General features: G+C 44.6%; 1 long non-coding RNA gene across 1 annotated transcript; it reads right to left on the reverse strand.

Annotated features, from left to right (window-relative positions):
• Positions 598 to 18,016, reverse strand: LOC108637500. The gene is made up of 3 exons (XR_001919105.1): positions 17,818 to 18,016; positions 16,984 to 17,089; positions 598 to 756 (listed from the first exon to the last, which is right to left on the reverse strand). It is a non-coding gene; the product is annotated as an uncharacterized LOC108637500 (long non-coding RNA).

Genomic DNA, 26,955 nt, shown 5'->3' on the forward strand with positions numbered 1-26,955 from the left:
TACATTCAGACAGTAGACGATTATTCAGTGATAAAAATAACTGAGCTACCTACCTATGAAAAGACATAGATGAACCTTAAATATATATTGCTACGTGAAAGAATCCAATCTGAAAAGGCTATATATTGTATTATTCCAACTATATGACATACTGGAAAAGGCAAAACTGTGGGGAAGTGAAAAATCAGTGGTGTGGCCAGGGGCTCAAAGGGAGGGAGGAAGGGATGATTGCAGGAACACACAGGATTTTTCAGGCAGTGAAATTATCCTGTTTAATACTGTAATAGTGGGTACATGTCATCTGTTTGTCAAAACCTAAAATGTACAACACAAAGAGTGAACGCTAATGTAGACCGTGAACTTCAGTTTATAATAATATACCAATATCCGTTCATCATCTGTAACAAACACACCATACTAAAGCAAGAAGTTAATAATACACTATGAGTGAGAGTGGGGAGAAATAAGGAACTCTCTACTTTCTGCTCAGTTCCATAGACCTAAAAATGTACTTGAAAACGGTCTAGTAATTTTTTTAAGTGATAAATCTACCATGATGGCTGTGATATCAACGCTGCAACCAAACGCACAGAGGCGGCATCAAGTAGCTAAGAGGATGATGGAGTCGCCCAGCGTGGCCATCAGAGCGTTGCTTCTCTGACACATTGCTTTCGTGGCCAAGGCCAAAAGAAGTCCTCAGTGACATCTGAGATTTTGCCTCCTTGGATTCTGCCAGCTCCTCCAGTTCCTTGAACTCTGGGGAAAATGTACACAGTTGGGAATAAGTCACAGTGCAAAGCATTTGAAAGATGTAAAACCAGACAACCCAGATATTCAACAACAACATCTAACTGATGATACTAATATCACCTAGTAAGACTAAGCAGCGACATCAAACCGCTTACATAGTACTGAATTCACAGAGGGAAACACAAGGACAGAGAATCTTGTGGGCATGAAAAAATGACGAGAGTGTGTTCTGAATTGAGTGTTACAATTCATGTCTTATTCAGGACACCTGTGGTCCTAAAAAAATCATTATGTGTGCAATTTAATGGCAATTACAGTTAAAACTGCACTTGAAAATGTAACAGGGGAATAAAAAGAAGACAGGAAGAAAAATTCAAAATGAGAGTTGTAATGTCAAGATGCTGGGCTGTGTGTGATTGACAGCATGTCAAGACCTGGGTTCGATCCCTGGGTTGGGAAGATCCCCTGGAGAAGGGAGAAGGCTACCTACTCCAGTATTCTGGCCTGGAGAATTCCATGGACTGTATAGTCCGTGGGGTCGCAGAGTTGGACACGACTGAGCAAACTTCACTTTCACTTTCTTACAACTTGGGCTATTTAAGTGTATTTTTGGGGGAAGTTGATCATCAGTCATTTGATTGTTAAACAATGATTCTATATAGGCACTATGCATTGTTAAGAATTGAATCCTTGTGTATGGCAAACATCTTCTATGTTTCAGGCTCAAATATACAGTGAGGAAATTAAGCCCAGAAGTTTGCTGAAGTCCTATTGTTTGTTGAACCAGTACTAAACTGTAAAGCTCAGTTCCTAATTCTTTTCTTGGGAAAACACTTTTAACATGGACTGCACCAGTCCTCGTTGAAACTCTTGTCTACAGACCCCACTAGATCGTTAGTCATGTTCTTCTGATTCATTTCTGTGTCATCAGTTCTTAACATGGTCCCTGATATATAACAGTTGCCCAGTAAATGAACAGATGATTTCTATTCAGTAATACCCCTGTCTTGTCTTTGAGTCAATTCCTCACCAAGAACTGTCAATTCTTTGACATCTGGAATGATCGCACCTTATATTTTTTAGCATCTTCCCAAAAAACACAATACAAGCCAAGTAAACTGTCAATGAATTGATTGGTGTTTGAAGAGAACTTTTAACGCTCACCAACTTACCAGTTCATTTGGCCTCATTGTCAATTGCTGCCCTTGAACATTTTAATCCTACAGAGTTATAATAATGCTCCACACTACTATGCTCCAGACTGGGGCATTTAATATACAATTTCTTAATCATCACAGTTCCATGCAGTAAGTATCACTCATGCCTCTATTTCCTAGTTGAGTAAAATGAGGCAACAAAGAGCTAAGTCCAAATTTCACAGGAGCTAAGGTGTAAAAAAGCAATTCAAACACAGACCCCAGAGTCCAAGTTCATAGACATCCCTTTAGTCATACCTGCTCCTTACAAGTAAGATCTTGGGAAACACCCTGATGCTAGAAAAGATTGAAGACATAAGGAGAAGGGGGCAGCAGAAGATGCGATGGTTAGATAGCATCACTTACTCAAAGGACATGAATTTGAGCAAACGCTGGGAGATAGTGGAGGACAGAGGAGCCTGGTGTGCTATGGTCCAGGAGGTCCTAAAGTTTCTACCGATTGAATAACCACACCAAGATCTTCCCTCTTGTAGAATTTTCAGGACAGGAGTAAGAATTTTATCCGCAAAAGATCTTGGTATGTTTCTGTGATTACCAGATAAATTTAACTGGCATTATAGTATATTTCATCCTGGTTTCCATACAGCATGAAATCTGCCAACGTACAGATTTACTATTTGACTTAACATTGACACGGAGAGATGAGAAGTCAGATCGCAGAGGTAACACTGTCTTGATTTCCAGACAGATGAAGTCTGGCAAACAATATATTTTTCCAGTCAACATTGACGCTAACTCTAAAAATTTCTGAAGCTGGCAGGAAAATGGCAAAACAAAATGTAAACATTGTCAGTGCTTTTAATAAATGATAGTTCATAAAACCTGAAAAGATTATAGCCCAGAAACTTAACCTCCTGTGTTTCCTATTATTTAATAATTTATTGTATGGAATCCATTGACCTTTCAGTGGGCTTTTTTTTTTTTTTTTTAGAGGAAGCTGGAGCGTTAATTATGGTTTAGCTACTTTATCGAGCAACATTAGCATACAAATAGGACATCAATAACCAATTACAATCTCCATCTTGGCAAAGTAGGTCTCTTCCAGAGCCTCTGTGACTGCTAAGTCAGCCACTTAAAGGTCTCAGAGCTTAATGATGGTGGCATTCAGGGCGCTTCTCAATCGACCCCCAGGGACTGTCTCCAACCTGATGTCTACAACATCCTGCTCCTCCCTCTGACCAAGTGGGTCCACCTGCTACAACCAAGCAGAGTCTGTGCTCACCAGCCAGTTCCTTATCTCATGCTAACCCAGTTCATGCAAGCTCTAACCCTTTGATTTTTTTTGGCTCCATGCACCTCCTCTCCCATTCTTCATTCATTCAACAGATGTTTATTGGATCCTGGCTAATACCAGTCACTGGGTGACTTTGGGGAAACACCAGGAATGAAGTAGACATGAGCCCTCTCCCCACCCCAGGGCTACAGGTTCAGTGAAATTTCTCTCTAAAGAACTAAGTAGTGAATATTGCAATCTCTGCAAGGCCATACTGTGTCTACCCCAACTACTCAGTTGCACTGTTGTGGTGAGAAAGTGGCCATTGACAATACTTAAATGAATGACTGCGGCTGTGTTCCAGTGAATCTTTAATTACAGACAACAGGTAGGATGCTGGACTTGGCCTCCAGGACACAGTTTGCTAGCCTCTGCCTTAAAGCCTGGAGTCTTAAGTCAGAGAAAGCTGGGTTAGAAGTCCAGCCACACTGCCTACCACTGTGTGACCTTCTACAAGCTTCTCTGTTTCTCTGCATCTCAGTGTTCTCATCTGTGAAATGGGAATAATGAAACAATCCATCGCAAGGGGCTTGAACAATGTCTTTCACCTATCTCTCTTAACCTGTTCATAACCAGTCGTCCATCCCTGACTCTTTCTACCACGCTGATCTGCTTTCCCAGCCCAGGGCCATTCTGATGCGGTCCCCAATGCCCAGGATTCTCTCCTCCTTACTTAGCACATGCTCAGCTCCCACCCACCAGAGTCCAATTCCCAGCACAGTTTCCTCTAAGGGGCCTGCTATGCCATCCCATCTAAAAGTCCCTCATGCACACAGGAAAATGTGCCACCGGTCCTCTGCTGTCTCTGCCCCTCATTTCTCACAACTTGTGTTTGTTTAATTCTTCATTTTATGTCCCCCCACCAAAGTGTCAGTACCTTGAGCACAGAGGCTTCACCATTGTGTCTCCAGCATCTAACCCAGGGAATACCATGAATCACCAATCAAGTAAACAGTTGTGTCACTAATAAATAAATCAATAAACATCAGTGGGTAAGTGCATCACGGTCAAGAAAGTGGCCTGGTGTTTTCTCTTTCCCACTGTGACATCAAGCGTGGTAGACCACAACTCATGTTTCTTTAAAAACTCTGTTTCCTTTCATAATGATTCTACCTTATTGCATGGCTATATTTTGATTTCTGGAATGATTAAATTACTGACTTGCAGCATTTAATTTGAGTGTGCCCTCGATGTCCCGTGCTGAGCTACCTCTAGTGTTCCTAGGGCTATCTACTTGTTTATTTCTGGTAACATTTAAGGACCAGAAGGATCAAGGCAAGAAAAGTGGAGAACCCTAGGTTCTGGTACCAGCTCTCTCCAATTAGTTGCGTGACCTTGGACAATTCAAGTTACCTCTCTGAGCTCTGCTTCTTCTACTCCAAAGGAAGACCATGAGCAGTTTTAGCAACAACAATCTAATACTCTCTGAAGCACCCTTGAGCTGTGGAGCCATTGGTGTGGGCAAATAAAAGTAAATAAGAAGAATATTTGAACACCCCTGCTTCATAGGAACAAACTGATTCAAAACACGTATGCCAATGCTATCCGCTCTTGTAGAGTTCTCAGCCAGAATGGACTTTGCGGGGCCAAGCCAGTCTCTGAAATGATTAATTACTGTAACAGCAGAAAGGTAGTTGAAGAAGCGACAGATGGCCTGTGTGAAACCGTCTAGAATCACCTGCTATGAAATTAATTCCACATCTTGGAGGCTTGGGGCTCAGAACACTGTGCAAAAAAATATGACTGTTGATAAATCGCGTGTGTTTGTGTGTCAGCCTCTCTGCAAACACCTAAATAATATATGTCGCGTCATGTTTTCTTTCCCCCATCTCGTTTTAATACATTATCATTTATAGAAAACTGTGGGGAACTGTGGAACATCAATCAAGCCATTAATTCCTGAGATTATGCTAATGAGATGCCTGGAGTGTTTGTTTCCCAGAATAGCTGCTCCCCTGGGGGAAGGATGCTCTCCGCGTTCCCCAGCTCAAGCCTCCCTGCTTAGATCAGGAGCCGGCACAGCGGTGTTCTTCTTAAAAGGGCACCCAGCACGTCGGCGCTGGCATGGGAAGGGTTTACCCAGCCAGACAACAAAAGCCAACAGCTTCCCTGGCAAACTGCAGATGAAATGGGAACACTGGAAACACGAAGGGGAGAAAGATGTGAGAAGCCAGCTAATGAGCTTAGAAAACCTCTGCCAGTTTTGCTGGGGAATAGAGTGGAGGAGGAAGACAAAAATGAAAGAAAGCCTCCCCAGAGAGATGCTCTGTCAGCTGGGATGGCAAGAGGGGACCACAACAGCCATGAATTCTATCCATGCGCAAGAAGCGAGAGGGATGAGACTGAGGCCAAAGGAGAAAATCTCAATTATATCGATAGTAACTGCCACTCACTAGGCTCCGATTGGCCGCTATACCTCAAGGCTGCACGGTCGCTGTAAGTGCGTCCCCCCTATCAATAGGGATTGCAGGGTGATACCAGGTTGCCCAGCTGTGAGAAGCTATGCTGTTCCTCAAACGCAGGGATGCTGGAGTCCAGAGTTTATGCTCATTCTGTTTTGTGTATCGTATACATATTACAGACGTGAGAGCTGGACCGTAAAAAAGGCTGAGCACCGAAGAAGTGATGCTTTCGAATTGTGGTGCTGGAGAAGACTCTTTTTCTTTTTTTTTAAAGTCACTTCGACAGCAAAGAGGTCAAGCCAGTCAATGCTAAAGGGAATGAACCCTAAATATTCATTGGAAGGACCGGTGCTGAAGCTGAACCTCCAGTACTTTGGCCACCATGAAGAGCCGACTCATTGGAAAAGACCCTGATGCTGGGAGAGATTGAGGGCAAAAGGAGAAGTGGACGACAGAGGATGAGATGGGTGGACGGCATCACTGACTCAATGGACGTGAGTTTGAGCAAGCTCTGGGAGATAATGGAGGACAGAGGAGCCTCGTGTGCTGCAGTTCATGGGGTCACAAAGAGTTGGATATGGCTTAAAAGAACAAGAGAGCAAGAGAAACAGAGACAAGAGAAACAGAAAATGGATTTAATGATCAACGTCTTTAAGATGCTTCGAAAGGAAAATCACAGACTAGCTAAGAGTAGCAAAAGGGACCAATGTGGTAATGGGGCAGTTCTGTATCTTGACTGTGGTGGTGATGAATTACTGGAATCTATATATGTGATACAATTGCTCAGAACTGCAGACACACATATACACTCAGGAAGGCAAATAAAATGGGTGAAGTCCAAATAAACTCTGCAGATTGAACCAATGTCAACTTCCTGGCTTTGATATTGTATTTTAGCTGTGCAAGATATTACCATCGGGGGAAACTGGGTGTTGGGTATAAGAAATCTCATTTGTTAGAGACTGAAATGAGGGGTTCCTCTCTTTGTTGAATCTACCTGCAATGCGGGAGACCCCGGCTCGATCCCTGGGTTGGGAAGATCCCCTGGAGAAGGGAAAGGCTACCCGACTCCAGTATTCTGGCCCAGAGAATTCCATGGACTGTATAGTCTATGGGGTCACAAAGAGTCAGACATGACTGAGCTGTTTTCACTTCACTTCACAGTCAATTAACATAGGGATATCAGACAGAAAAACACTAGGGGCAAAAGCACCCCACAATTGTCGGGCTCAAACAAATGCAATGTTTCATTTGATCTTGACTGTTACCATAAACAGTGAAGGTCATCGTTAGACCCACTGTACAGAAGGGAAAAAAGTAAGATAGCCAGGGGAATAGTCACGTGACAAGATACAGACCCATGAAATGGGAAAGGTGGAACATAAACTCCAGGCTACTGACTCCAAAACAAGAGTCATTTCTTAAGCCTTATTACAGCAACTTCATTTCCAAAAGTACCTCTCCTTTCTGATCAATGATATCTTCCACTTTTTATAGTTCAAACAGTTGATTCACTAGTAAGTTTCAACTTTTCCCTGAACCCAAGCAATGACTTCTCTCCTTCTTGACAGCAGTGTTCAGCCTAGCCACCCCCCTCTAGCAAGCAAGATGCTTTTTTCTCCAGATCAGCAGCACAAACACACCAGTTAGGAGGCAGGTACTGTAGACTCCAGTCAGAGTTCCCTTATTAATCCGCTGGATGGCTCATTTTGTTCTGCCTTAGTTTCATCATCTCCAAATGGAACTCCAGCCCTTAACCATCTCATCGGGTTGTTGTAGAGACAAACTGAGATAACACATGCAAAGCATTTTGTAAACATTACAAGCACTATACAAATTTAGGCGTCATTATTACAAAGGCAATAAAAGGATTGATCTGATAAATGGTGTGCATGTTTTCGTGCCCGCGTAGTTTCCAAGAATGGCAGTAATTGCACTTGGCAGATAAATCCGCGGCAGTTAACCAAAGCCGAGAGTATTGGAGAAAGGCACAAGTTGGCCAAATCCAAATGATTTTAAAAGACTCTATAAAAATAAACATGTATTCCAATATAATTAATTCCAGTTCCATCAATCCTGCCTGCTACTTGCAGCAATGTAGCTTGTTATGAAGCAATTATCCTTTGAATCCTTTTAATCCCTTCTGACCATTTTCAGCTTTAATTGTCTTGCTGGGTTTGAATGTTGTTATAGTTCAAATACAGCTGATTAGCACAGGCCTGGCCATCTCGTGATGATTCTCGTGCAAAGAACACTCCTTGAAATCCCTGGTGGACTTTGCTCCAGATTTATCTGAGTAGCCAGAGTTTACACTCTCAGGTGCTGTTTGGGGGCAGAAGGGCCCAGACTCGGAGAAAGCACCAGGAGCAGTGGGCCATGTTCACAAAATTCCTATAATGCTAGTGTCCCAGGGTATCTGGGCAGGATGCAAGCCCTTGTCACTGGAGATGTTTAAGCAGATGACAGGGGAAGGATCTGAGCATCTAGTTTGGGGTGTGGAGAAGCAGGAAGATGACCCTAATGAACACAAACATTTCTCCCTTCCCTTAGGGTCTATGATCCAATGTGATTTGGTGAGACAACAAATACGATGGAGAAAAGTGGTGGAGAGCTTAAGAGTCTCAGCGTCGGATCTGCCATCTAGTAACTGAAAACGTAAGATTCAGAGCAAGAGGGAACATCTCTTCAGGGCTTGTTCCATTATGATAGGAACAGTTGGTATTAAACCTCTCTGTGCCTCAATTTCCTCATCTGGAAACTGATAATAGTACTTTTCACGTAGTAAAGTGGACCTGAATATTGAATGAGTGAGAACATGTAATGCTTTAACTAGAGCATCTAGCACCTAAGTGCCCAGTGCTGAAATCATCTCATCACCATCAATCTATTCTCTCTCTTTCAGTGGCATTATAATTGCTGTTCCTACTTCCTGCCTGGCCCCTGGCCCCCTGCCCTCTGTCCTCCACATTGCTGCTGGATGCTCTCTCTAAGTACAAGTCCAATCCTCTTCAGCATTTGAATAAAGCCCTTCTGTGGTTCCCCAGCATCTACAGGATAAAGCCCATGTTCCTGCTGTCTTTGTTCTTTTGCTAAGTAGTTGCCCGACTCTTCAAGAACCCATGGACTGCAGCATGCCAGGCTTCCCTGTCTTTTACTATTTCCGGGAATTTGCTCAAACTCATGTCCATTGAGTCAGTGATGCCATCCATGTTCCTGAGCCCAGTGGATAATGCTCTTGAGTTAGTTCTGTCCCCTCTCTCATTATCATCATTCCTTCCCTCCTTCCTCCCACCTCCCTTGCAGCTTTTTTCCCACCCACTCATTGCTCTCCAAGTCTCCAGTGCCTGCCACACAGTAAGCACTTAATGCATACTAGCTGTCTGGGTTTTAAGTCAATAATCTTGGCACATCATTGGAATACTTACAGAACGAGTTTAAGTATTAGGAAAAGTATGAGTCCAAATCTCAGCTCTTCTGGGTGGCACTGGAAAAGTGTCTTAAGCATTTTGAGCTTTTATTTCTTCATTAGGAAGAGATGGGAATGATAATTCCTTTGTCGTAGATTAATGATGAAGAATATGTGAGATAACCTGTGTGTTGGTTCTACTGTGATGCTTGGCACACAGGGGGAGCTCTGGAACTGCTGGCTTCCCTCCTTTCATCTAAGTCTTCCCTGGAGCCAATAAGCAGAGCATCACCAGGAAAGACCTAAACACGCAGAGCAGCTTCACTTGGCCACAGATTTGGCTGTAGAAATACTCAGTGGTGAATGACCGATACAGGCACTGACACAGACGAGGAGCACAGACGGGGCTCCCATTTTAGGGAAGTTTGGCTGCACTTGAAAGATCTCAAGCAGGTTATAAGGAAGTGCTACTCACTGGCAGGCTCTCAGAGGGCATGAGTTTGAAAATCTAATCCTTCCCCAAATTGGGGAGAATTACTCAAGCTTGCCATTTCCCTCACTAAAAGGCCATCAAGAATGAGGGAATGGAGACTTACCCTGGTGGGCCAGTGGCTAAGACTCCTCACTCCCAGTGCAGGGGGGCTGTGTTCAATCCCTAGTTGGGAAACTAGATTCTACATGCTGTGCAACCAAGACCTGGCACAGCCAAATAAATAAATAAACATAAATAAACATTTTAAAAAAGAATGAGGGAATGATGCCAGTGACCCCTTCAGGGACTTCCCGATGAGTGAAGAAATTCAGGCCACATTGACAAAGGACATACTTTAAGACACCACCCTACATGCCACCCTAGCCAGCTATCTTATTCAAATCTGGAATAAACAGCAAATTATAAAAAAGACTAATGCTAATGCTAAGTCACTTCAGTCGTATCCAGCTCTTTGCAACCCTAAGGACTGTAGCCCGCCAGGCTCCTCTTTCCACGTGATTTTCCAGGGAAGAACACTGAAGTGGATTGCCATGCCCTCCTTCAGCAGATCTTCCAGTCTCAGGGATCAAACCTGAGTCTCTTATGTTTCCTTTCCTGCTTTGGTGCTAACCACTAGCACCACCTGGGAAGGTGATTATGCTACTTTAAGGCACCACCCTACATGCCACCTTACACAGCTATATTATTATTCAAATCTGGAACAAATAACAGATTATAAAAAGACTAATTGCCTCGTACTTTTGGGATCACTCCAGGTTGGTGGAATCCAAGGGTGCTACATGTTCTGAATATATCGTCAGCCACAAACCCACCCTCACCGTGGGGTGCACCCACTGCCCCACCCTCTTCCAGACCCTTCCCTCCCACTGTATGTATGTTGGATGGACTCCTTTTCCCTTCAAGGTTGATTTTGATATAGATTTTAATTTTATTTCACCTGGTCATAAGTATGATATGGGAAAGCATGAAGCTTGACTTATTTATCTACATTACAATACTCCTGGGGGCTTATATGGTACCTAAACTCTCATACCCTTTCCTGAGAAAAGCCTGGAATTTGGGGAAATGGAAGAGAGAATGGGTGAGAGAGTTAAGAAGAAGAAGAAGAAAGGGAGAAACGAAAAGGACAAAGCAGGGAGGGAAGAAAGGGGAGGAGGGAAGGAAAAAAGGGAGGAAGTTAACCGAATTTTGACTCTGAGGCAAAGAGTACCACATGCATATAATTCATTGGAAGCTCTTGGCAATGGAAATTCTAATAATATTATTTGACTTTCATAAACACTGGCATGCATTAATTGAACTAAACTAATATATGGTTTTAAGTGTCCAGACATGACCGGGCACCCATATACAGAGACAGACACTGAGACAAAGGTCCAGCAACTTTCCTAACACTCCACCACTGGGTGGAGAAGCAGGGAATCTAACCTGAGTCTTCTGAGATCAGGATTTTAGCTCTTCCCTCACCAGAAGTGGGTATTTGTGTGACTTCTTATTTGATCCACTGCCTTGCTCCCAGAAGGATTTAATGCCCCTTCTATAACTTTTTCTCAGTTTCAGAATCCCAGATTTTCCCACTGCATTATCCCTGCAAGGAAGAGCATATGAGCGCACTCAAGGTCAGACCACTTGGTCCCTGTGTAGAAGGAGCACCCCTTGCTGAGGTCAAGGTTGCCGCCCTCAGAGGCTGAGTGGGGCCTGTGTCAATGTGACCATGAGCATCAGAGTCTGGGGCAGAGTTCCCGGGGTCCCTTTCTGAGCTATTTCCTCCCTGATTCTCCTCCACCTGGAGTCACCCAGAAGGTTTCCTCTCCAGAAGTTAAGACTAAACTTTGGAAGAAAAAAAATTGAGATTGTCAGGAAGATCCACTGGCATAGAAAATAACATCTGCTCCAGTATTCTTGCCTGAGAAATCCCAAGGACAGAAGATCCTGATGGGCCACAGTCCAGGGGGTCGAAAAGAGTTGGACATGACTCAGCAACTAAAACAACAACAACAGCAATTCAAAAATCCACACTGGTATTTCTGAAACACCAATATCCATACAAACACCTGACATCTTGATAAAATATACGTTCTCATCCAGCCGATCTGGAATAAAGCCTGAGATTTTGCATTTCTAATAAGCTTCTAGAGCTTGGATACTGAACTGTAAGCCAAAATTTGTAAAGCAAAAGTCTATACAACTCATGATTATTTCAACTCAAAGATGCCTAGTAGACTTCCATTTCTGGCCAGGGATCAGATTTACCTTCCAAATGTAAGTTAGAAGAAAACAGGCAAAGCAATAATTTTCAAGCTGTTGGCTATCAGGCAGTGAAGGTCAGTGATTCCTGGGAGGTGGAAAATCAATAAGGTGCGCCCTTGTATTTGTCCCAGCTTATTGCCTGGAGAGAGCTTCCAGGTCCCAGTGCATGGAGGGAAAAGCCAGGTGGAATCTGGTGCCCCTCTAGAGTTGAGGAGATGGAGCCGAGAATCCAAAGAGAACAGGGTGGCTAGACTTTGCAGGACTGAGGACCAGGGAGGAAAGATCTACACAGAGTAAGAAACCCAAAGAACTGCACAGGATTGCATGTGAGTATTCAACAAAATACAATTCAGCTCTTGTTTCAGGGAAGCTCTTGTTTCCAAGTCCAGGGAAAGAAACACCTGCAAAGACTGGCGGGAACAGCCTGCAGCACACACCACTCTTGGGAATCAGAAAAAGTGCCCATTGGCACCTGCCAGACTAGAGAACTCCATAACTCATGGGACATTGCATGGAATACTCAGAAGGGTTTTGCTTCACTGGGGGAACATTAGCCCTTTACTAAATACAGCTCTAGTCCCACCTAAAAATCTTAAAAACTAGACCTAAAAGAATCAAATTATTTCCAAGGAGCTTAACTGTACCCCAGAACCACACTCGAGTATTTATAGCGAAACAAAACTATCCAACACAGAACAAGGTGATGCTATACTCACTATGTCTGGCATGCGATCAAATTTAATCAAAAATTACCAGTCAGACGAAGAAGCGGGGAAATATGACCTCTACTGAGGAGAGAAAGCATTAAGCCAAAGCAGACCCCCAGGGACTTCCCTGATGGTCCAATGCAGGGAACATGGGTTCAATCCCTGGTCGGGGAGGATCCCACATGCCGTGGAACGGCTAACCCAGCTGAGCACTGCGATTGCTGAAGCCTGAGTGCCCCAGCGCCCGTGCTCCACAGCAAGAGAAGCCAACACAATGAGAACCGCCCACAGTGAAACTAGAGAGCAGTTCCCCTTCACCATAGAGAAAGTCTGTGTGCAACAACAAAGACCCAACACAGACAAAAAGGATTAGCAAATGAACAGTTTTTAAAAAGCAGACCCCAAACTGACACAGATACTAGGATTAGCAAACAGGAATACGAAGGATTTCAGTAACTGCACTCCCCTTTACGTAAATTTTTAGAAAATGCAAACTAACACCGAATAGAGAAGAGAGCAAAGAGAGGAGAGATTCCAAGGAGACAGGATGTCTGGGGGAGTGATGGAAATGTTCATTATCTTACTTGTGATGATGGTTTCATGGACGTGTGCATAAGTGAAAATGTAACAAATGTATAATCTAACTGGGTCAACGTATTGTGTGTCAGTTACACCTCAATAGAGCTGACTGAAAAAGAAAAGATGCCTGATACACTGAAAACAGTGTCAGATGAGAAAAGAAACAAAAGCAAAGAGATACATAAGATCATGTAGGGCGAAACCTGAATCTTGGTTGCAGAATCCTGTTCCCCAAACCCTTTATCCTTTATTGCCAGAATCAGACTTTGATCTGCCAGAGTTCAGCAGAGACAAATCAGACTGAGAAAATGCTGAGAACAGATCAATGTGCTGTAGCCTCAGGTGAAATCCAAAGTATCCGGGCAGAGCCGGTCTCCTCGGAGATGTGTATGACCAAAAAATTTGGATGACTTATTTAGAAGAAATACACACACACGCAAGCTTAAAACAGTGCCAGCAACCAGTGTGAGAAGATGAGAATACATTTAAAACCAGCCAATCATTCCGTGCTTCTGTTCCTACTGATATGTCAGCCAGTGGCAGCTGGAAGATAGAAACGTAAGTTGAGAAACCAAAGAGGCCTCAGTGAGTCAAAGGGCTGGACCAGAAAGAGGACAGGAGAGGAGGCTGAGCAGGGTAACAGCCAGGGAAAGACCGAGCAGACCTGTGTTCATTTCACTGCCCGGAGGTGCTGCTGAAACAACCAATGGAAGAGCACCAGAGGACTTACCCAGTGGCCCAGTGGTCCACCCTTCCGCTGCAGGGAGGGCAGGTTCAATCCCTGGTCAGGGAACAAAGATTCCACATGCCTCCCAGCCAAACGAAACAGAAGAGAAAGAAGGGTGTAATTTGCAAAGCATTTTCACATCCGTGGTGTCATTTGATTTTCATCTTTTGCTGCGCTTAGTCATGTCCAACTCTTTGTGACCCCATGAACTGTAGCCCACCAGGCTCCTCTGTCCATGGGGATTCTCCAGGCAAGAATACTGGAGTGGGTTGCCATGCCCTCCTCCAGGAGATATTCCCAACCAAGGGATCGAACCTAGGTCTCCCACATTGCCGGCAGATTCTTTACTGTCTGAGCCCGCAGGGAAGTTCAAGAATACTGGAGTGGGTAGCCTATCCCCTCTCTAGGGGATCTTCCTGACTCGGGAATTGAACTGGTGTGTCCTGCATTGCAGACAGATTCTTTACCAGCTGAGCTACCAGAGAAGCCCTTAGTAAAATGGTAGAAAACAAAGAACTAAAGAGCCTCTTGATGAAAGGGAAAGAGCAGAGTGAAAAAGTTGGCTTAAAACTCAACATTCAGAAAACTAAGATCATGGCGTCTGGTTCCATCACTTCATGGCAAATAGATGGGGAAATAGTTGAAATAGTGACAGACTTTACTTTTTTGGGCTCCAAAATCACTGCAGATGGTGACTGCAACCATGAAATTAAAAGATTCTTGCTCCTTGGAAGAAAAGCTATGACCAACCTAGACAGCATATTAAAAAGCAGAGACATTACTTTGCCATCAAAGGTCCACCTAGTCCAAGCTTTGGTATTTCCAGTAGTCATGTATGGATGTGAGAGTTGGACTGTAAAGAAAGCTGAGTGCCAAATAATCAATGCTTTTGAACTGTGGTGTTAAAGAAGACTCTTGAGAGTCCCTTGGGGTGCAAGGAGATACAACTAGTCCATCCTAAAGGAAATCAGTCCTGGGTGTTCATTGGAAGGACTGATGCTGAAGCTGAAACTTTAATACTTTGGCCACCTGATGCGAAGGGTTGACTCATTGGAAAAGACCCTGATGCTGGGAAAGATTAAAGGCAGGAGGAGAAGGGATGTCAGAGGATGAGATGGTTGGATGGCATCACTAACTATGGACATGAGTTTGAGGAAGCTCTGGGAGTTGGTGATGGACAGGAAAGCCTGGCATGCTATAGACCATGGAGTCTCAAGAATCAGACATGACTGAGTGACTGAACTGAACTGAACTGAACTGAGAGGAAAAAAACACAGTGTTCTGGAAAAATGAAGCATGACCTTCATCTTAACATGCTTCGTTTTTTCTCAGAACTCTATGCTTTTTTTCTCTACCATTTTACTAAGGCATATATTTCCCAGGTAAGGAAAAAGAGGCACCGAAAGTTTTTGAGGTGTCTTAACCCAGGTCACTGGAAAAGGAAACAGCAACACACTCCAGGATTCTTGTTTGGGAAATCCCATGCACAGAGGAATCTGGCAGGCTACAGTCCATGGGGTCACAAAGTGTCAGACGTGACCGAGCAACTGAACAACAGCAAGCCCAGTTCAGATGCCTGGTTAGCCACAGACCCAGGACTTATGCCCCATTTTCCTGGGACAGCTCTTCCTTGCTTTCACTTAGGTACAACCCTGTCTTTCTACCGATTACCTTCACAGAAAGCTGAACTGCAGTTATTTGCCACTTTACTAAGGTTGGTGAATACTGGAGCAATTGCCCAACTGAAAATAATCCCTTTAATTTTTTCCACCCCCTCCCATCCAAACAAAGGGCTCCCACCAACCGTACTTGATGATATAATACCTTGCCGCTGCCTTGGTGAATTGAACCAGCTACGCACTTCTGGCTCAAGCTCAGCTGATCAGATTCTCTGCCTTAATAATTTGGAATTACACTGAGAGAGCATATTTCCTCCGTGTGGCCAGAGCTGTCACATGTCTACTTGGAAGCTTTGTCGCAGGTAATAATAATGTGGAAATCGTCACAGTGATGCTTGCCAAGTATTTCCAGCTCCCTGATTTGGGGACAGGAGGCAGGATTGCATTTTCTAGGCCCCTTGTGATTGGGTGGGTCCCTATGCCTGGTGCTGCCAATGAGTCGTGAGTGGATTTGCTGCTTGTACTCCTGAGCAGGCTCATTTAATCACTGCTTTAGGACCTTCCAAAGTTCTCTCTCCCTGTCCCTCAGAGGCCAGAAATATTTGGCTGCTTTTTCAGCCTGGGTTCCAAAGCAAGGAATTATGGGGTGGAGCTCCCAGCCAACTCACAGTGGATATTCAGTGTGAGCAAGTACAAAACCCTTCTACAGATAAATCACTAAAGCTTTGGAGCTGTTTGTTAATGCAGCATAACCTAGCCCATTCTGATGGATAATTATAGAAGTAAGAGTAACCCTCATAAACCAATAAGCTTTGGGGATTGAAACTGCAGCATAACCTAGACCAAGGGTTGGCAAAGTATAGCTTGTGGGTTGTAGTTTAGAAATAAAGTTTATTGCTACCCAGCCATGCTGATTTATTTACATATTATCTATGGCTTCCTTCATGACATAACAAAAGAACTGAGAAATTGCAAAGTAGGCCTAATGGCATGGAAAGCCTAACAAATTTCCTATCTGGTTCTATCTAGAAAAAGTTGGCTGACTTTTGACCTAGACCATCCTGATGACGACAATTTGTATGTGCTCAGTAATGTTCAACTCTTGCATCCCATGGACTGTAACCCGCTAGGCTCCTCTGTCTATGAAATTTTCCAGGCAAGAATACTGGAGAGGTTTGCCATTTCCTCTTCCAGAAGATCTTCCTGACCTAGGGATCAAATCTGTGTCTCCTGCGTCTCCTGCATTGGCGTACGTTCTTAGTCATTTAGTCATGTCTGACTCTTTGTGACCCCAAGGACTGTAGTCTGCTAGACTCCTCTGTCCATGGGGATTGTCCAGGCAAGAATACTGGAGTAGGTTGCCATGCTCTCCCCCAGGGGATCTTCCCAACTCAGGGATCGAACAGAGGTCTCCCGCATTGTAAGCGGATTCTTTACAGGCTGAGCCACCAGGAAAGTCCCTACAACAACAATAGCAAATAGTTTATATTGTACTGTAACTATGACAGGTACTATTGTTTGCATCTGACATGAATTAACTCATTCAATCCACACACTTACCTGGCTTCCCTGCCCCCAGGCTTCCCTTCCTTGGCCTTCTAACATCCACTTATGGAAATCAAATCACGTGGCTTTAAAATCACTCAAGATCACCACCTTCTACCTGCTATTAAAAAAAAAAAAAAGAAATCCTAACTCCTTCCATTGCATACAAGAGCCTCCATAATCTGAGCCCCTTTTCTCTCTCCAGCTTCATTTTTACCACTCTTGCCAAGAATTTTATCCTCAATACTTTATGCCCATTCTGTGGATTCTTCCTGGATCATCTTTCCTTCCCCTCCTTCTTGGCATAATTAACTCCTCAAGTCTTGGCTCAGATTCTACCTTCTCCAGCAATGATACCCTAAAATCTTCCACACTGACCTCTCCAAGACTGGCATGCGCCCACACTCCAGGCCCACATTGTTCTGTTTATCTTCATCTTGAGCACTTAAAACATTCTTTTTAAAACACTAGTTCTTTACCTAGCAACCCCTTGGTGGACTGTGAGCCCCCTGAGGGCCAGTTGTGTCTTGTTCACATTTGTAACCTGAGATCAGGCACGGGTTCTAGCTGGGAGTAAGTACATATTAAACACCTACTGAAATAATATCTGTTTTCTTAGAATCCATTTTGATATTTATTTCTATGATTATTGACTTGAGGATAGAGAGGCATTTCCTTTCCTAAGTTCAGAACCAGTATAGAAATAAGACATAGAAAACTCTGATGGAGATCAAACCATCTTCCAGATGGAGATGTGTTACTGATAAATCAAGTCGGAGAATTAATCTTTGGAGCTATAGTGTTACAAGCCAGCGTGCTGCTTTAGCGCCCCAAGCTAGGCAGACTTACCACCTGTCCTGGCTGAGATGGAAAATTTGGAGTGTCCTAGAGCAGGCAGAGAGTGCCCCAGTCAGCTTACAGAGCGGAGGACGGAGAAGGTGGGTGTCCTAGGCAGGCCGCCCCCACAAGGCAGAAAGGTGCTGAGGCAATGCTGCTCAGACCTTCTTCCAAACTGCCCTCCTTAGTGAGTGTGGAAGAGGTGCATCCATGGAATTCCCTCGTCATGCAAACAGGAAGCCTGAGAAATGGGGAACCCCAGCGTTATTATTCGCATCTACAGAGAAATTTGCAGGTAATGCAGTGCTGTGAAATACACGATCTCTTCCGCTCACAAATAGTATAAACTGGGGTGTGCCTGTAAGTGGATCCAACATAATTCTTCTTCCAACCATAGATGGGTTAGCTGAGAGGTAGCTGTGGCTCCTATGTGGCCTCAGCGTGACCCGGGGCAGAGGGAGCAGGCAGGGGCCTTTGCAACCCTCCCTGTTCCCTGGCCCCATGAGATCTGGACAAGACCTTCAAAGGCTGAGGAGCCGAGGGGTGGGATTTGGGAACACGAGAGAACCAAGATTAAATTATGGCACTGCCTTTACTGGCAGTGTGTGACTGGGCAATTGACATGCTTTCTCTGAGTCTGTTTTATTTTTAGCCAAACCATTTCACGGGCCACTATGATTGTTTCAGGCAGGAATAGTGGGAGTCAGAACTAGGATTGTGATGGACAGAGGGAAAAAGTTCAAAAAATACTTCAAAGTAAATTCCACAAGATTTTGGTGGTAATGGTGAAAGTGAGAGAAGAGTCCAGACTTCAAATTGAGGGGATTGGATGGATGTGACTCTGTGCTTAATTAAGATTAGCAGACAAAATCAAACTGAGGTATAAAACACAATCTGTTGTTGTCCAGTCAATAAGTTGTGTCCAAGTCTTTGTGACCCCATGGACTGCAGCACATCAGGCTCCTCTGTCCTCCACTGTCTCCCACAGTTTGTGAAAATTCCTATCCATTGAGTCAGTGATGCTATTCAACCATCTTATCCTCTGTCAGCCCCTTCTATGAAGATTATTAATATGGCTTGGGGCATATGGAGTTTAAGGTGCCTAAGGACATCCAAGTAAAGGTGTCCAACAGACAGATGACCCTAAGGCTTAGGGAAAGAGGACTAGGCTGGGTATGGGTGAAGCGTCATGTGGCATTTACAACAATGAGTTAAGTTTCAATAAAATATTTTAATACAGTCATCCCTCCCCCAGATCCCATTTTATTGTCTTCATATCATTTATTATCACTGATAGACTCTATATTTTATTTGAGTGATATTATTATTTGCCATCCTCCGCTATAGAATGGCTCAGATGGTAAGGTATCTGCCTGCAATGCGCCTGATCTGGGTTCAATCCCTGGCTCGGGAAGATCCCCTGGAGAAGGAAATGGCGACCCACTCCAGCACTCTTGCCTGGAAAATTCCATGGACAGAGGAGCCTTGTAGGCTACAGTCCATGGGGTCACAAACAGTCAGACACGACTGAGCGACTTCTTCACTTCACTTCACTATAGAATATGACTGTCAATGGAGCAAAGATTTTTGCCCAAATTGTTCACTGCTATACCCTAGTATCTGGAGAGTTACCTGGCACATAGTACACACTCAAGACTTCGGGAATTTTTAAGATTTTTTTATGTGGACCATTTTTAAAGTCCTTATTGATATTGCTTCGGTTTTATGTTTTGGTTTTATGGCTCTGAGAAATGTGGGGTCTTAACTCCCCAACTAAGGACTGAACCCACACCCCCTGCATTGGAAGGCAAGGTCTTAACCACTGGACCATCAGGGAAGTCCCTCAAGACTTTGTTGAATGTATATATGAATCATCCTACCGTGGTACTTCACCACTGCATTAGTTCAGGAATGTAACAATGTAGCTGCTGTAGTAATTCTCAAAGTCTCAGTGATCCTATTGACATTTTTGTCCTATGCTGTTTTGGTTGTGGGGTGTATAGCTGTATTCCTAACCTCTACATACTGGATGCCAGGAATATGTCCTGTCTCCCATTCGTGACTCCAAAAACATCTCCAGGCATTACCAAGTGACACAGTTTATTTCTCAGTCACACCTCAGTTCACTATGCATGGTCCAGGAGACTCCAGTGCACCTATTTCAAGGGCTAAGTCTCCTTCCATCCTGAGGCTCCACCATTCCCTAGGGCCTCGCTCTTCCTTGTGGGATGCTCAACATTCAGCCAGAGAGGCGGAGAGGATTATGTGAGAGCCAAGCCTGGAAGCAGCATCCATCATACCACCCACATGCCCCACCTACCTGCAAAGAAGGCTGGGAAACGTGGTCTATCTCTGTCTGTAATGGAAAGCAAATGAACTTGAATAAAGAACACTTGTACTTTGTTAGTGGAAATGTAACTATGGAAAACAATAAGGGGATTTCTCAGAAAATTAGCAATAAAATTACAATGTGATCTAGCCATTCCATTTCTGTGTATTCATCCAAAGACTGCAAAAACACTAATTTGAAAATTGTAGATGCACCGCTATGTTCATTGCAGCATTTTTTACAACAGCCACAGTAAGGAAACAACTGAAGTGTCCGTCAACGGATGACTGAATGAGGGTGTGTTAGATACATATACATATATACACACACACAGTGGAATACTACCCAGCCATAAAAAATGCCGCCTTGCCACTTGTGACAACATGGATGGCCCTTGAAGATTTTATGCTAAGTGAAATAAGTCAGAAAAAAAACAAATGCCATATAATTTCACTCATGCGTGAAATATAAAAGCAAACAATAAGTAAATGAATCAAACAAAAATAAAAACACAGATCACAGAGACTTCAGTAGTGGTTACCAGAGGAGATGGGCGAGTGGACACAGTGGGTAAAAGGGGTCAATGGACGGTGATGGATGGAAACTAAAGTTTTGTGGTGGGCACACTGCAGTGTATACGGAAGTAGAAACAGAATGTTATTATACATGAAACTCATATAATGTTATAAACCAATGTTAGCTCAATCAATTAGGAGAAGGCAATGGCAACCCACTCCAGTACTCTTGCCTGGAAAATCCCATGGGCAGAGGAGCCTGGTGGGCTGCAGTCCACGGGGTCGCGAAGAGTCGAACAACTGAGCGACTTCAATTTCACTCTTCACTTTCATGCATTGGAGAAGGAAATGGCAACCCACTCCAGTGTTCTTGCCTGGAGAATCCCAGGGACGGGGGAGCCTAGTGGGCTGCCATCTATGGGGTCGCACAGAGTCGGACACGACTGAAGCGACTTAGCAGCAGCAGCAGCAGCAGCTCAATCAATTAATCTATCTACCTATCTACAGTCCATGGAATCACAAGAGTCAGACATGACTTAGACTAAACCACCACCAACCATCTATCTATCCAGCTTTTAAATACTTATTGCTGAAGAACTCAGCAAACAAAATGCAAAGGATTCCTGAAGCCAGCCACTGTGTAAGGCATGGAGACCTTTCTGTCTCTAGAAGTATTCATTCTCTCCCTAAGTCTACTGCAGGCTGTTTTTAAATTAAGGTGGATCATAAACATACAAGACCTACCTCAAAGTTCATTATTGGATTACTGCCCTTGGCATCAAAGGAGGAGCCACACTGGTTAAAATGATCTGGTTTGCTCCACCTAAGAATCTCTGGGGTTTCATAGTTGACCTCCAGGTACTATCTGACTTATCTTTAGAACCCTAGTGCTCCCTTCCCTAAATCCCTTTACATTTAACAAGTAAAAAAATACATACTGGCACAACATGCCAGTACATAGTAGGGGCTCAATAAATATTTATTAAATAGATGAATGTTTGTTATTTTCATGCCTAATTCTGACTTCCGAAGACAGTGCTAGGTGTATCTCCTACTTCAGTCCATAAAGAAATATTGAACATCTCTATTTGCTTCCCTAACCACATGAATGCCATCAAGCAATTCCCTCGGAAGCCGTTTCCACTGCTGGGATGCTATGAAAAAGGTTGTTCAGTTCACTGTGTGGTAGCTGCTGTGTCATTTTTAAGCAATGTATATTCTGAATTTCAAAGGAAACGTGTTATATAGAAAGGAACATTGTGTCATGAATTTCCTCCAACATTATCTTATTTACCTTTACCTGGGCTTATGTGTTCAAACTTGTCTCTGGAGTCTTAGTCACTCAAAACACAAACACATACTTTGCAGAGAGAGTTTGCCGCTCATAAGATCCACAGGCATTTGGTGATTTTTTATTTTTTTTTAATGTGCACTTTCCTCTTCTGTTACTCTGAGCTTAGTTTAGTTGTACCTATGCTCCCTTTTGAAATGCTATCTCCATGAATCTCTTCTTGCTCCTTCTTTCAAGCTGCTGTCTTTCAAGAAGCATCTCAAGGGAAATAGACCCTGAACAGCCTCATCAGACCTCAATGATGTCTTCTGATTACACATTTGATCAGTACGGACTCCATTTCTCTCTTCTGCTTTCCTCATCACAGCAACTACAGTCTCTCCCAGATAACATCAACACACCAGCCTCATAGGGCCATAATGAGGAGTCCTTTCAGGAGATTAGACCAAGCATCTCCAGTTGGTCTGAATTTCATGACAAGAAGCAGAGAAGAGGTGAGAGTGTAGGAGGCTGAAAGCACCCAGGACTCCTTTGAACACCAGCCTGGGGCATCACTAGGAACAGGGACATGGTTGGCTGGAGAGCATGGGGTCCATCCCCAAAACACGATCTCTGTTATTGTCACCTGTAACCCATTTTGATGTATGTTCATGCCCACAAAACAATAGAAGCAGATGAAGTCTGAGGCTCAGAGAAACAGTAAGATAAGGGAAAGTCTAACTAGAAATGCAAGGGCAGCCTTAGGGAAGCCAGTGGAAGCTGGAGAACACAAGTCACCAGGCCACAGAGAGCAGCAATACTACACAAGGCTCTGGAGTGGGAGGGGACAAAGTGAAAGAGGACACCCAAGGGAACCTCGTGGTTTTGTAAAGGTTTTTTGATGTGGACCATTTTTTTTTTTTAAGTCTTCACTGAATTCATTACAATATTGCTTTGTGTTTTGAGATTTGGTTATTTGACTGCAAGTCATGTGGGATTTTAGTTCCCAGACCAGGAATCAAACCAGCACCCCCTACATTGAAATGCAAAGTCTTAAACACTGGACCACCAGGGAAGTGCCCCCCTCCTCCATGAGAACTTGTAAATCATGCAGAAATGTATATTACTGGCCTGGGACACTTCCCCAGTTTTAGCCTTCTCAAAGACAGCACGCCTATGTCACAGGCATGAACAAAGATTCATTTGCTAAACTGGGCAAAAGCAGCAGGTGCTTTATCTAGGGAGTTGGGAGGATGGGCCTTAGGATGAACATCCTGATATGACTGGTAGAGAGATTAAGGGCTCTTACCCATCTGAATAACAGTACAGTTATCCAGGGGGGCATCAGCGGCTTCCTGTGGGCCTCCATGCAGTAATGTTGTTCAGACCTCGCAGCCACCAGCTGAGGGAAGTGTCATTATCCCCACCTGATAGATAGGAAGACTGACACTCAGCCGTCTTAAGTGGCGGCTGGAAGACCACCTAACTAGTGAGCGGCCACCTGTTCTCTCTTGCCCTGTGTCCTCCTTGGCTGCCTGTGACGCATGATGCATGAGAAAACATTTTGATATGTGTTTCTTCTTCTTCAGTCCCTAAGTCCTGTCTGACTCTTTGTAACCTCATGGACTGCAGCTCACCAGGTTTCCCTGTCCTTTACTATCTCCCAGAGTTTGCTCAAACTCTTGTCCATTGAGTCGGTGATGCCATCCAACCATCTCAGCCTCTGTCATTCCCTTCTCCTCCTGCCCTCAATCTTTCCCAGCATCACTGATATTTATTTAATGCCTTACAGGTAGAAACACAATGATCACTATTCAGAACTCCAGTGGCCAGAGGGGTCCACAGTGAAAACGGCTGCCTCCAAAAGTTGTCTGTTTGCCCGCCCCTCACTGACAGGTCGCGATACGGAATATGACCTCCGGAGGTGGAGCAGGTACCTTCATAAACCCACCTCGCTCTCCTGTTCCATCCAGAATGATTTGACTTCACCTGTGGTTCCTTGCTCCTCACCTCCCACCCCACCATGCCAAGTCTCACGTATCTCTTCCTTCTCTCTTCTTAGCCCCTCCACTTTCGATCACTCTGCCTGGAGTCTCCCCACCCACTCCCACTCTGGGCAACCTCCACGTATCCTTCTGGGCTCAGCCCAGAAGCCCAAAAACTCACCGTGGCTTCCAACGGTGGGGTCAAGCCCCCTCTACCCCTCTAAAGGTGTGTTGGCGTCCCTCTCTCCCCGCCACTGGGCAGTGACTGGGGAAGCTGGGACCGCATCTCACAGTTGTACGCCCTAGCGTCCAGCACAGAGCTGGCCTCGTCAAGACTGGCATGCTGCTTCTACACGGAATGCACAATTACAGACAGAACTCAGGCAGTCCATGCTCACTCTGATGTCTCTTCTCCTCTCTCACCTCCACAATTCTGCACCCAGACTTATTGATAAAGATGACGCCAACAGCAAACTGCAGACCTCTTCTCGTCTGCTCCTCTTCCAGAAAAGTTCACCCTCTGCAAAGTCCAACTTGCAGAGTGGTAGAAACAGGGAGATTCACAGCCAGTTCCTAGCTTTGGAAGGATCTGATGGAGCCAGAGGAGGTGGTTGGGCTCTTTTTTCTTCCTTAAATAGAATTTTTTTGTCTGAGGCCAGAGGTCTCCAGCTGGGCCCTGGTTTAGTCAGGCATCTGCCTGATTTCCTCTTGTCCCAGGACCCCTTTGAGATTACATATGCAGTCTGCATGTACAGGCCTGGAGAACTTCAGTCAAAATGAAGCAAGCTGGAGAGTCCTTCCAAGGTGGTGATGGTTTAGTCACTTAGTCATGTCCTACTCTTTGCGACCCCATGGACTGTAGCCTGCCAGGGTCCTCTGTCCATGGGATTTCCCAAGCAAGAATACTGGAGTGGGCTGCCATTTCCTTCTCCAGGGAGTCCTCCCTACCCAGGGATTGAATCAGCATCTCCTGCATTTCAGGGGAATTCTTTACCAACTGAGCCACCAGGGAAGCCTGTCCTTCCAACTGACTTAGCCAAATAATTAGAAAGGTTGGTCTGGAAACACTTTGAACATTCTGACCTTTATGTTATTGGAACAAACAAGAAGGATCCAGACTTCTAAACCTGGAGAACCAGAGAAGGACATTCCCAAAAATGGAACATGAGCTATAAGTTCAGGATTCTACCTGGGAACAGAGACACAAGGAAAACCACAAGAATAGTCCACATTTGTAAAATGAGATGAGAGGCATGGGTTGGCTTTTGGAAGGCAGAGAAGTAAGAAACTGTCCTTTCCCTGAAGGAATTCATAGTAATTTTAAAAGAGGAAAGTCAAAAGAATTACATAACTTAACATCCTAACTCCAGGCCCAATAGACTTTCTTCAACTTACATACTTATCAGATGTTCATTCACCCAGGGCCTTTCACAGTTTTCACACTGTGGACCACTTCATAAAGGGCAAAGACCATGAACCCCATCAACAGAGCTATAGGAGAAAAAATTACTAAGAGGTCTGGGATAAACTTACCTGCAATGTTAGTGAATGCTTTCTTCTTTCTATTCATGTTACAGTTGAATTAATTGTTCGTGCTCAAAGCCAGTATGACAAGAGGCCAAGCATGAGATCACCAAAAAGAACTACAGTTGGAAAGCATTCATTTCCATTTATCCTTCCAGACTCATGTGAGATTTCACGTCTTGCAGGAAGCCTTCCCTGATTCCCTGCTTTATTCAACAGAATGAATTCTTCCTTACCCTTTGATCATGCTGCACCATCATTTCTCTTTGTTTATTTGTGTGTAAGTCCAGCCTTGAACCATGAGCTAACTTCCCAAGGGCAGGACTGAGTGTCTGCCCTTACCAAATCCCCAGAATTTATCACTCTGACTAATGGCATCCATGAGGCCTAGTAATGCTCTGGTGAATCAAACTGACATGTGTATAGAAGAGAAACCCAGTTCACAGGTTGTCAGGTCTTACATATGAACCATTTGAATGCCTTACCCTCTTCCTCAGCACAAGTCAAGGTGCCTTGGAAAATCCATTAACCTGGAAAACATAGGCCAATCAGAGGGATATGTTGCCTTGCTGAGCCACCAGCTGAAATGCCAGCCAGCCTTCACCCCTTTGAAATCACGTACTTGAGAAAAATTACATTTTCCACTTTGTTGCTGTTGTTTAGTTGCTAGGTCGTGTCTGACCCATAGACTGCAGCCCTCCAGGCTCCTCAGTCCATGGGATTTCCCAGGCAAGAATACTGGAGTGGGTTGCCATTTCCTTCCCAACCCAGGGATCAAACTTGCGTCTCCTACATTGGCAGGTGGATTCTTTACCACAGCACCACCAGGGAAGCCCAAACTCTTCACGAAGAGCATGGAAAAGTCCGCTGAGTCATTCTTGGCCGAAACGTGGTTTCCAGTAACCTAAACTTCTGCCACAATGAGATGATCCAACACATACACAGATTCCCAATTCTCTCATGGGGAGTGTAAGAGATTGGCTATTGACCAGAGAAATCATCCAATTAACCCTCCCGCTCAGACCTGATTCATGCCCCATGACACCTGCCAGCGGGTCCCCTGACCCGGTTCCCAGGGGAGGACCGGGCAGCCTAAAAGAGCGAGGCAGGGAGGCAGGGCGGGGGCCCCACTTGCCAGCGGGGAGGGAGGCTTCCCTGGAAGAGGGACATAAGCCCGGCTCCTGGCACACACAGAGCCTGTGTACCTGGGAGCCTGACACTCCGTGTTGAAAGAGTACCTCCACCAACAGATTGCAGCCTGCAGATTACTCAGCAGCAGCGTGGGGGAGCCTGAGGGGAAGCAACAGCCTTCACAAGGAAACCAGCCCACGCCCAGGTTGCACCTTTTACCCGGGGAACTCGCCCAGGGCCAGTTCCTATGCCTGCTGCCAAGACAGCAGGGTTGGCCTGTGCGCGGGGAGGCGGGGCTGGCTGGCAGAGCTTCTGCAGGTTGGGAATTTATGGCTCATCCCTTCTCCATTCTCCCTCCACCAGCTTCTCTTACGTATTCCTAGGGTCTCCCCTCCT

Source organism: Capra hircus, chromosome 14, assembly GCF_001704415.2.
Source record: "Capra hircus breed San Clemente chromosome 14, ASM170441v1, whole genome shotgun sequence".
Classification (NCBI taxonomy): Eukaryota; Metazoa; Chordata; class Mammalia; order Artiodactyla; family Bovidae; genus Capra; species Capra hircus.